This window comes from Talpa europaea (genome assembly GCF_964194135.1).
Source record: "Talpa europaea genome assembly, chromosome: 2".
In the NCBI taxonomy this organism is placed as follows: domain Eukaryota; kingdom Metazoa; phylum Chordata; class Mammalia; order Eulipotyphla; family Talpidae; genus Talpa; species Talpa europaea.
The window spans coordinates 66796837-66807990 of record NC_140068.1 but is presented as its reverse complement, the minus strand read 5'-3'; positions in this window follow the sequence as shown (position 1 = coordinate 66807990).

The window sequence follows — 11154 nt, the reverse complement described above, 5'->3', positions numbered from 1 at the left end:
GGCCTTGGACTGCTTAATAGTGCGGTGCTTAACCCCTTGCGCCACCAGGGAGGCCCACCGAACAGGTTTTTATTTTACCTTGAAGCACTCTGTAGAGGGAATCAGAGAATTAAGGAGATCGCACTTAGGGAACTTGAGCCTGGTGGGATTGGCAGTATTTAATGAGATTATAAAACCGCGACTTTTTAAAGTAAGCCGCCACTCTAGGTCCAAGTTTAAGCGTTTAAGGGAGATGCACGATGGGTAATCTTTTGTCCTATAGCCAAGAATAAATTGTGTGACTTGGTTAATCCCCTTGTACAGTCGCTAGGCTATTCTCATTTATTTTTCCTCCACTAATGAGCTTCACTTTACTTTTTAATTTTTCTGTGTCCGCGTTTGTCTTGCACATTCATTTGGCAAGTCTTTTGTCGCAAAGTGTAACTCTTTACCACCAAGTCATTACTATGAAATGAGATACTAAGCAGACAGTTTGGGGAGGAAAAGATTAGACCTTTACGTTTGGTTCTTCTAGTTTGGCAAGTCGAGTCAACATCAGGCAGATTTATAAAAGGGGGAAAAGTTTAATAAAAACAGGTACTTCTACAGTGTACATGGGGAGAGGTCCAGTTAAAATTGAGTAACTTGCCAAAATGACTTAGTCATCTTAACCTAAGCTGATTAGGGGATGGGGAGGTTCTGGGAGTTAATTAAGGGAGGTCTCCATAAAAGGTACTGTAAAAAAGAGTATATCTGTTACTCAAATTTAAATTACAACTTGCATCCTGAACCCCTCCTAAGATATAATCGTTGTGTCAGAGACACCATAGTGTTACAAAATTGCTTCCCTACCCTTTAAAATGGTCACGTGTATATTGTGCTCCAAGGAATATTCATTATATAAAAAGTGACCGTATCCCATAAAACCCAACTAAAAATTAAATAGTAGTAACCTCTCTGGACTGGATGGAGAAGATTTTTCCTCCACTTTGCACATTGTATTTTCCAAAATGTCTGTAGTAAGCATATATTTGTAAAAATACTCTTTAAGCATATGCAATCCACATTATACTGGAGTTTTTGAAATCTAGAGAATTCAGAGTCATCCTCTGGCTTTGAAAGTAACTCCTCATCAGAAAACAAATACCCAGACTTTATTTTCTTTAAGACTTTGTCTTCAGTTATGTCTTTGGAAAGTAAAAGAAGGAAAAGGAAAAGTGCTAGGACTTCATAATTTACAATTAAGTATATTTCCAAAATTGCTACATTCTCAAGCTGTGAGCCAATCAAATATTTATCTTGCAGATAATTGACTTGCTTGGTTTGCTCTTATATATCTCTCAAATTCTTAGCACTGGTACTATAAGTAGATCTGCATTTTGTATGTCCTGTGTAAATTTACTTTCAATCTCAAGCTTAAAGGGAAATTATCAATCTCAGTTTATGGAGAAGGTGTGGGGTCCTTTTATTTTCTGTTGAGGAGTAAATATGTTTGTAACAATATAAGAGAAGTCAAAAGTATGAAGTATAAGATTTTTTTCTCCTCATTTCTGCCTGTTATATCATCCCATCAGCTAAATGTGATGGTTCCTTAGGAGATTTGCTATTCCAGCATTCTCTATACATAATTGATTATTTTGCCTTGTTTATTTTTTTTTGTTGCTCTACTGATGTGAGTGATCACTATTTTTAGTTTTATTTGTTCTTTGAAAAGATTATTTAACACCTTGTCTTTTTTTTCCTTTTGGAAATTATACCTTTATAGCCTTGTAGATTTGAAAGCTTCCTTGATTTTTAAGTAAAACTTAATTTTCAAAATGGACTGTAATAGGGTGGTCCCCAGGAAAAGGGGAAGTTCCAGGTTTTCTTTCCCACCCAAAGGAGAGTAGAGCTGAGCACGGAGGAGAAGAAGCTGGAGAGAAGACCTGGGTAGGGAGGAGACAGGACAGAGCAAGAAGGAGACCTGAAGGAGGCACATGGAGCAGAGAGACATGTGAAGAAGCTGCTCTTGGTTTTTTGTCCTGGACTAGTTGAAATAGATGTGAGTGAGAGACCGTGGGGAGGCTAACAATGGCAGCTTTTATCTTGATTTTGATTTGCTCTTTTTCTCCCAGACTTGTCTGGCTGTTTTTGACCCTTTACCATGGGTCCCCCCGCCGGAAGGTGCTTTCTACTTGTGACAGGCTTTCAGGCCTTGCTTTGGGCCAGTCCTGTTTGGCTGGACTTTTAAACAGTGGTTGCTCAGAGTGGCTGGTGTATGTGCCTTGGATGATACATTTTAATAGCATTAAATAACATTTGAATTGTTCAAATGATTGTTCTTTTTCTAATTCCTAGTAAAAGTAGAATTTGTATAGCTAAATGACATTGATCAATGCTGGCTACCAGATCAACATAGTAAGTGATACCAAATGCTGGTCTCTATTTCCTTTACCCAATAAAAGGAAACAGAGTTTGAGGAAGAGAGTAGTTCAGTTTGTTGACAAATTGAGGAAGGCAGCAGATTGGTGTCTGAAAGACCACTGTCCTGCTCTTTGGTAACAGGCAGGGGTATTTATCCAGAGTTACAAGGGAGTAGAAGGGGGAAGTGGGCAAGGGTCAGCGTGTTTATCCTTGCAACACAAATTTCTGGAGCTTTTGGTTGAGGCCAGGTTGCTTTCCCTATCACCTGGTGATCAGCAATCAGATACTGTCTTCCTAATGATGCTCTTTTCCCTCTCAATGTAAGAAAATAATGTTTTTAAACCTAGAGAGTAAGTGAGGAAATGGGAGAGCTTATCTGGTGGGACAGAAAGAAAGACAAGTCATTCATTCCTGTTTCATAAGCGTGCTATAAATGCATGAGCCCAAATATAAAAGTAAATCCAAGAGATAAACACATACAAACCCAACAATTAGAAAGGTGTACATGAATACCTTTTGGAAGGGAGGTCTTATAATTTTCCTTTTTTAGTTCAGCTGGTTGTGTTCAGGCCACTGAACTAGGTAGCCAGAAACAGAGAAGGAAAAAAAATATTGAGTAACTGTTAAGTAACTTCGGAATTAAGAAAAGGAAATAAGTTATTTGGCCAAAGTGCCACACCTATTTTTAGCCTCTTTTGGTGTCTTTTGCTTTTAGCTCTCTAACTTCTAACCATATTCAGACATGTTGCTTAACAATATTTAAGAAAGTTGAAGAAAGCTGAGAAATGTGCCATTTTTTTTTCTTTTTTTAACCAGTGTAAATTTCCGAGAAACTTCTTAGGGACTGGAAATGGGTTGAATTGTTCTCAAATTTAAGCAAGTATTTTTGCTTGTTTATTTTTGGAGGAAAATATTTTTTTTTCTCTTCAATTAATCATGGCAGCTTGTTTTAGAGAACTTTGGAAGGACTGAATAATATCCATTTTTATTTATCCAAAAAGATTCTTAGGAAATAAGTGATATATTATAGAATTTGTTTAATAAATTTGTTTTCTTATTTGGTGCATCAAAGAATGGTTTAAACTGATTTTGAAAAGTTACTTTTTAAATAAAGTTATTAACCTTTTCCTTATTTTTATGTAGTGTCTTTTTTACCAAGATTGTCTTATAGTCACTAAACTTTTTCAGTTGCACATTTAAGGAAATCCCTTTGTTTTCACACTGAGATTCTCTGATTACCCTGAGGTCATTGATGGCTAGATCAAAGATTTTGCGGGTACACTGAAAAAGCACTGTCAGTGGTCAGAAATACAAGTTAAGCAAGATACTTTTCTGGTTAGTCCATTAGAGGAAAGCACAACACCAAAATTCCATAGTAGACAGCCTAACAACTTTGTTTTGGGAAGGAAATAAGGTTGCATTTCTCATAATTCCACACTTTTCTTTAAAGAATACAATTCTAATAAGACATCGATTTTGACTTTAAATTGCAGTTTCTCCTAGTTGATTGGATCCCATGGTATATATTTTCCCACTAGTGCTATCAATTATAGATCAATTTTAGATAACATTTTTCCATTTTAGATGAACATTTCTTCTTATCCGCAAATAATCAAATTAGCATCAGACAAGGGAAAAAAATCAAGTTTAATAATAACGTGTACCATATACCTCCTGCATACCTAGGAGTGACCTAATAAAATTGAGTAACTCTTTGAAATGGCCTGTCACCTCTTTAAATAGCTTCAGCTTAAGACAAAAGGCGCTGGGGGAGGGAAAAAAGGAGGGCGAAGGGTATTTAAGTTGCTGCCTTAGGTCACTGATGATTTAAAGAGATTTGATTTTCCTGGATCACCTTTATAAATGGAGATTTTCATTATACATGTAAATTGCCCTTACAAAAGGGCAACCTCCACCCAGTTTTCAGAGCCCTTCTATGAAATTATCCTTAAGTGAAAGAGACACATTTTGGGGTGGCAAATTTTTCTCCCCTACACCTTCAAATATGATGTTGCCATCTCTTGGTTGATGGCAAATCAATATCAATTACTTGTATAATAGTGAAATTATTTGCAGGAACAGGGAGCAGAGGAGGGAAGAGATTTTCCTTGCTCCATGAGAATCAAGAGATAAAGGAAAGTGGGTTTTTTTAAATGTTAATCCCTTATAAATCAAGTTTGGATTATTTTTAGACTTACTTTCAACTCAAATTTTTCTGTTTTCATGTTTAAATTATTGAATGGGGGAGTGGTAGACATTTCATCTTTTGTATTTTGAAACATTTGTGTCATTACTACCTATGAAACTATACTCATTGAATTTTTTTTTTTTTTAATAATTCCAACACATTCTGAAAGTGAAACAGCCTAAGTAAAAGAAATTGTGTGCTGGTAAGATAAGAGTTGCCCCAAATCCTGTTTGATCAGGTGGATTCACAAGTCATGTTCCAACATTCTGTCCAAATTCAGTGTTTTGGAGGAAAGCTGTCCAAACAGTTTAGCTCACAAGACTGACCAAAGGTGCCATGCTAGACAAAACATGTTAGATCCATCCTGGCTAATGGGTATTTTACAATTAGCTGGAAGGGGAAGGCTGAGAATCCTGCATATGCAGTTAGAAATATAACACATTCCTTGGTGTAGCTCAGTCCACAAGCTATGACTCTACTCTCCTTCACCCTACTTCTTTGCCACAGGTAAACTAAATTCTCTTTTCTGGCACTGGTTCCCTACTGCACGAGCCTCTAATAAAGCTTTGCCTGGTTCAATTTCACCTACCACACTCCGGTGAATTCTTTCTATAGAGAGCTAAGAACCCACTGTTTTGTGTTGGGGTCTGTAACAAAAGGGCAACTCACAAAATAAATGTGAAAGTCACTTTCATTGACTCTGAAAAGTAAAAACCTTTTTAATCAATGGAACTAATTTTTTAAAAGAACAAAGACCAAAACCTCCTAGGGCCTCCTCCCTCTGTCCAGCACATTACGAGAGACACAGTAAGCAGGGGGTCTAGCAAACTTGCACCACATCATTTTTATTGTCACTGAATCTTCTGGGAAGAATAGGCTGCACTTACCATCTTTAATTCCTAAACCTCATCATGGTAGCAGACAGCCTGAGGGGCACCGTGGAACCCCAAAACCTGCATGTGCTAAAGAGGTTTCAGCCATCCACCACCTAAAGACAAAGCACATTCTTAGTGTGAAAGAGCTTCAACAAGATAGTGTGTGGAAAGAGAAAAGACATAAATTTTCAATAAAACACCTAAAATTACCTCTCCCCTTGTGGGTAAATGCCCAGCCGAATAGGGTTGGCCCAAAGCAGGGCTGCTGAGGCCTGAAAATGTGCCACAAATCTAAGGGAACAATAGGGAAAGGGCAAAAGGGACCAACCAGGCCAAGTCTGGAATGAAAGGCGCAAAATCATAGCCCAATTCAAGGTAACAACTGTCATTATCAGCCCCCATGTGGGTTTCTCACCCACATCTCTTCCAAGTGTCTCTGTCTCAACACCATCTCCTTCATGTCCCCCAAGTCACTGGTGAAGTCCTAAGCCAAGAAGCAAGTGGGCCCTTCTTCACATGTCTCTGCTCTATGTACCTCCTCCAAGTCTTCTAAGTCTTCTCCAGCTTCCCCTTGCTGCTCAGCTTCACCTTTCATTAGATGGACAGAGACGTGGAACATGCCCTTTTTATGGAGATTACACTATAACAATCACTGAGCAACACACTGCTTCCTATCTTTAGCCCCTAGTGCCACCAACACTGCCTTACTTATTCCTACTCATCAAAATTCAATTTAGGAATTTGTGGAATATTTGTTCCTCAGACTGAGCTAAGAACTGCTCGAGCTCAAGGCAATTTATATATGTCTATTCCTGCATGTACATAATATTGAAAAATATCTGTTTATGACTGTCTTTCCTACCAGATACACACTTAAGTTCAGATACTGTTTTTATTCATTTCTGTCTCCAGTTCCTCAAAAATGCCTAGGATATAAAAAGTCTCAAATGAATCTTGCTGACCTAACCCGACCTAATCTCATTGAACTCACACATTGTCAGGAGAAAAGCAATTGTGAGCAAATAAAATACAGTGAGGTCTGTGCCATAAAAGATGTGTGCACAAAGAGTATAGGAGACTGCAGATGTACCACACCTTAACCTCTTTATGATGTCAAAAACTTAATTGTGAGGAAACAGATCCTATAGCCTGAGAGATACTGTGCTTTCCCACACAGAAGAGAATAGGACCAAAAATAAGAGAATATAAGGAAAGTTGAACCTTATACTACATTAATTACTGAGGATTTATAATACTCTATACTCTGACAGATGAATTTCTTTTTCTCAAGCAAGTTCTTAGCAGGTTGCCATTGCCCTGGATCTAGAACTCTGTAATTTTCTCAATATGTTCTCTTCTTTCAATAAGTGTCACCTGATATGGGGAACTGATGATCCATCCAGGGTGAGCCTTAGGCTATTACCGCTACTTAAAGAATTAGATTATTTTAAGAGCTATGAGGATCCTAGAAACTTAAGAAAACCCATCCTTGCTCATTTGGTTCCCCTTTTCCTAGTTAAAAATGCAATCACCACCACCCCCTTTTCATGACCTGGAAGATCATGGTTTGAAGAAACCATTCAGGTCTAGGTATATCAGTAAACTTCTGCTACCTTATCTGAGAAACTTACTGTTTCTCTATTGAGAGTAAAAAGATGAGGTTTCTCCCTCCCCCTCCCTTTGAGACCCCAGGTCCTTAACAACAGAAAATAAATAACCTTGTAACACTTCATTTTACTTTAGGCTTTATAACCATGTAAATTCTTAATATGCATGTAATTAAATTTTGACCTTTTCTCCTACTTATCTTTCTGATGCTAATTTGTTCATCCAGGCTTAGAAGATCCCAAATAGAGTGGGAATTTTCCCTATACCCCAACACCTCCATTTCTGGGAGGTACACAGTTTGTTAACTTATATAGTCCGTTTTCCCTACTGCCTTCTTGTACAATCATCTCGTACATTCTTTGTAAAGGTAGCATAGACTGACCATCTGTGGTTTGTTAAAATGAAGGACCTTTGTCTTTGTAGAAGATCCCTTAGAATCAGTGATTAATGGAGTCTTCTTATTTAATCTATATATCCTGCCTCTGAAACCATTAATGGGCACAATTTCATGCAAGGCAGAATCAGCAGCCAGAACAATTTGTTTAGGAAGATTTGGCACAGATACCTGGGCTGAGCTCATACTGCTAATGGAGGAAACTTTTGGAGTTAGGAGTCAATAACTAGGTGAATATAAAATCCCTTGCCATTTTTAACTCAACTTATGCCTTGCTCTCCGAGAGACAAGACGTGCACTGAAAACCAAAGAGACCAAAAGTGAGAATGTGGTTATGGTCATTGGAAAGGTCTGAAACTGGGGAAAAGAGACAGGGCAAATGGAAGAAAATTCCTTACTTTAGAAGGAATTGTATTGCCTTCTGCAAACATCCAGTATTTCGTGTTAACTATGAAGACTATGCAAGTCCTACCTTTAAGAAGTTTAAAAATTGCAGAGACAGCTTTATACACCAATGTAGTTAATATAAGGCAGAATGGGACAAATGGACTCCTAGAGAGAGAGAAAAGATTTTTTTCCCAGTGGTGCTTATCTCTGAAAGAAATGCTGAAAATAATTACAGAGGAAACTAAAAGGGGACTGATTGTCTTTTTAAAAAATTATTTGTGAATTCCATGCAACTGGATTTCAGCAATTATCTGTAAATCAATTTTGGTATACCTCAAACCATGAAGTCAGTGAGGAGGTTTGCCCCAATTGAAAGGAGGCCTCAGTGTTAGACATCTTTCTTGCCTTCCTTGGAATGTTGTTAAATACAAATTTCAAAAGTAAATTTTAATGAGATTCAAAAAACAATAATAATAATGGGCAATGTGCCCCACTGCCAAGTAGCTAAGACTAGAAAGTTGTCCAGAGTCTCCACCCAAGGGAAGAACCTGGTGCTCATTAAAGGTTATTTTAGTCCAGGGCTCCAGGGAAACAAATCTATCTGAGTAAATCTGGTGGAAAGTCTGAGACCCATGGGAAGTCATGAAATAAACGAAATAAACACACAATAACTTTTGGCCAATTCTCTTAACCATCTGTACCAAAAGGCTCGACTTCACCAAAAAAAAAAAAAAAGGCCACTGAGCTGTCATGTGGGTAAAACCCCCAATACCTGCAACTTTCTTAAGGAAAGTATCTTCATTTAAACATCATTCTTGCCTACTTTTTTTGATCCACTTTTTTTTAATAATAAGAGAAGCCTATTCCTTTATCCAAAATGAGCCAAAAATAAGGAGTCAGAGCACAGCCCCACCCTCACCCCTATTACAGCTTTACTAAAAGCTTTACCCAATTTACTATGGAGAGTCTGGTCTGTGGACTCCTGGCAAAATATTTTTTTTTTTGAAGATTTATTTATTTATGCATACAAGAGCTGGGGTACAGGCCAGAGATGCAGGGGGTGAGAGGATTCACCAGAGACAGAGTGGGGAACAGAACAGGCAGACTGATTGAAATACACTGCCAAGAGGAGCAGTGGGCAAGTCAGGAGAGGTCTGCTGTACCATGTGGGTTACTCCCTGGCTGGCCAGGGATCAAACTCATGCTGCAGAGGCTGCGGATTGCTTCGTATGTTGCTTAACCCCTTGCACTACCAGGGAGGCCCCTCCTGGCAAAATCTTAAGAGCATTTCTTCTGCAGAATAGTCTACTGTAGGTTTATAGCAGAAAGCAGTAGAGTAATAACTGAATGTTGATTGGCAATGCATTACTAGGATAACCCTCCCCAAGATGTTCAAAACAGGCCTTTCTAAGATGTGAAACTATGGCATATGGGTTATTTTGAACTCATAAGAAACTTTAACCACTCTTTTATTGCCTAGAAGAATAAAAATTGGGGGTATTAACCTAGATTGTTACCAGAAACAATGTTATTATCAGAGAAACCTACCTAAATGGCAGAGCAAACATCTAATTACAGAGCCTATGGTCTCGGTCATTGGAGTCACCCTTCTCACTCCTAAAAGCCTCAAGCCCTGTCCTACTCCTTAATTCGGGATGTATACCCTCATTTTGCTCCACTGACTTTGGAATCTATATCCGTGCAGATTCTCCACACATATGTCATTTAATTTGTTCTTTTCCCCTACCAATCTGTGTGCTATTAATTTGATTGTTTAACTGAACCAACCCAAGAAGAACCCAAAAATTTCTTCTCTACCCTATGCCTTCTCTACGTATTTTTCTGTGTCTGGCAATTTCCATCTTGCTGAAGATCAAACTATGCTGTAACTCAGGAAAAAGCATCTCTCATTTGGCGATCTGCTATATCATTTCTGCTTATTCAAGTGAAAAACACCATATTTTTAAGAAAACATGAAATGCAGAAGTGAAAATTACAGCAATTTTTTAAACGTTTAAATTTTCATTTTAAGTGATTTTAATGTTATAAATGTTATGTTCCAACTCCAAAAAGAATATTGCACAATGTTTTAATATTACAGTTGTTATTTTTCTCACTCTGGTGAGATTTTGATACACATAGTTGACTTTGGAAATAACACAGAGAATGTCTTAATTGGTTAAATAATTTCAATAACCTGTGAAGAATTGAAAGCAGGATATTACATTCATATAAAAGACAAGTACAGATCCATAAATTCACTGGATTTTAGTGAAAAATAAACTCATTGTACTTAAAGGAGACAAAATTGAAAATGGGATGAAAATAAAATGTAACTCCAAAATTTTTCAATACACTCATATGCTTTTGGAAATCCATCAGATCCTCAAGACTTCTTAGAAAATCAGATCACATGGTAAGTCTCATTTTTGCAGATGCTAACATATTTTTAAAACAAAATCTAAAATAAGTACAAACCTGCACTGGTAAAAATAACAAAACCTCTGAATGATACCGTAAAATTACCCAAGTAATAACAAAAAAGAAAGAGACAAAAAAATAATTTTTTATGTCATGGCACTTATTAAAATTTCTGTTCAAATGTATGAACCTACAGTATTTTCCTTAGTAACAAACACCAATTGTCATTTTGTATAGTTAAGGAGTAAATGCTGAACATTTAAGAAAGTAAAATATTAGTGGTCATAAAGCAAATTTAATTCCATGAAACTCTCCTGGTTTCAACAATTGTTTCCCTTTTGTTTTCTAATTAGTATTTTTAGCAGAGAGTTAGCACTAGAGGCCCAGAAGGTGATAGATAAATGCCTTAGGTGCCAGTTGTGTTGTTTTCTTAAAACTTTCATTTAACACTTGTTATTTTTAGAGTTGTTGCTCGTGAAATTCATGAACACACCCTACTTTTGCTGCTTTTTATTCATTTTCAGGAAAATTAAACCACAGCATAAAGAGAAAGGACACAAACATATTATATATCGTCTAATATACCACCTACTCGTATTCTGCCACTAATTTTCAGAAACTGTAAATTATTTCAGTTGCATTGGTGTCTCTGTTAATGCTTAAGCTAAATATTCGACACCATGAATTTCTTTTTTATAGTTGTCCTAAGATAAAATTAATCCTTCATATTTTGTAAACATCCAGGAATCTAACATCTGGAATATTTATCTTCATCAAATCCTAATATAAAAATACTTGGAAAAAAAATCTCTGCAGAAGATAACCCTCAAAACACTCTTCTCAAAAAGAAAAGATTAAAATAATGAATTAGCTCAATTGTTGTGCCTTAAACTAGAACC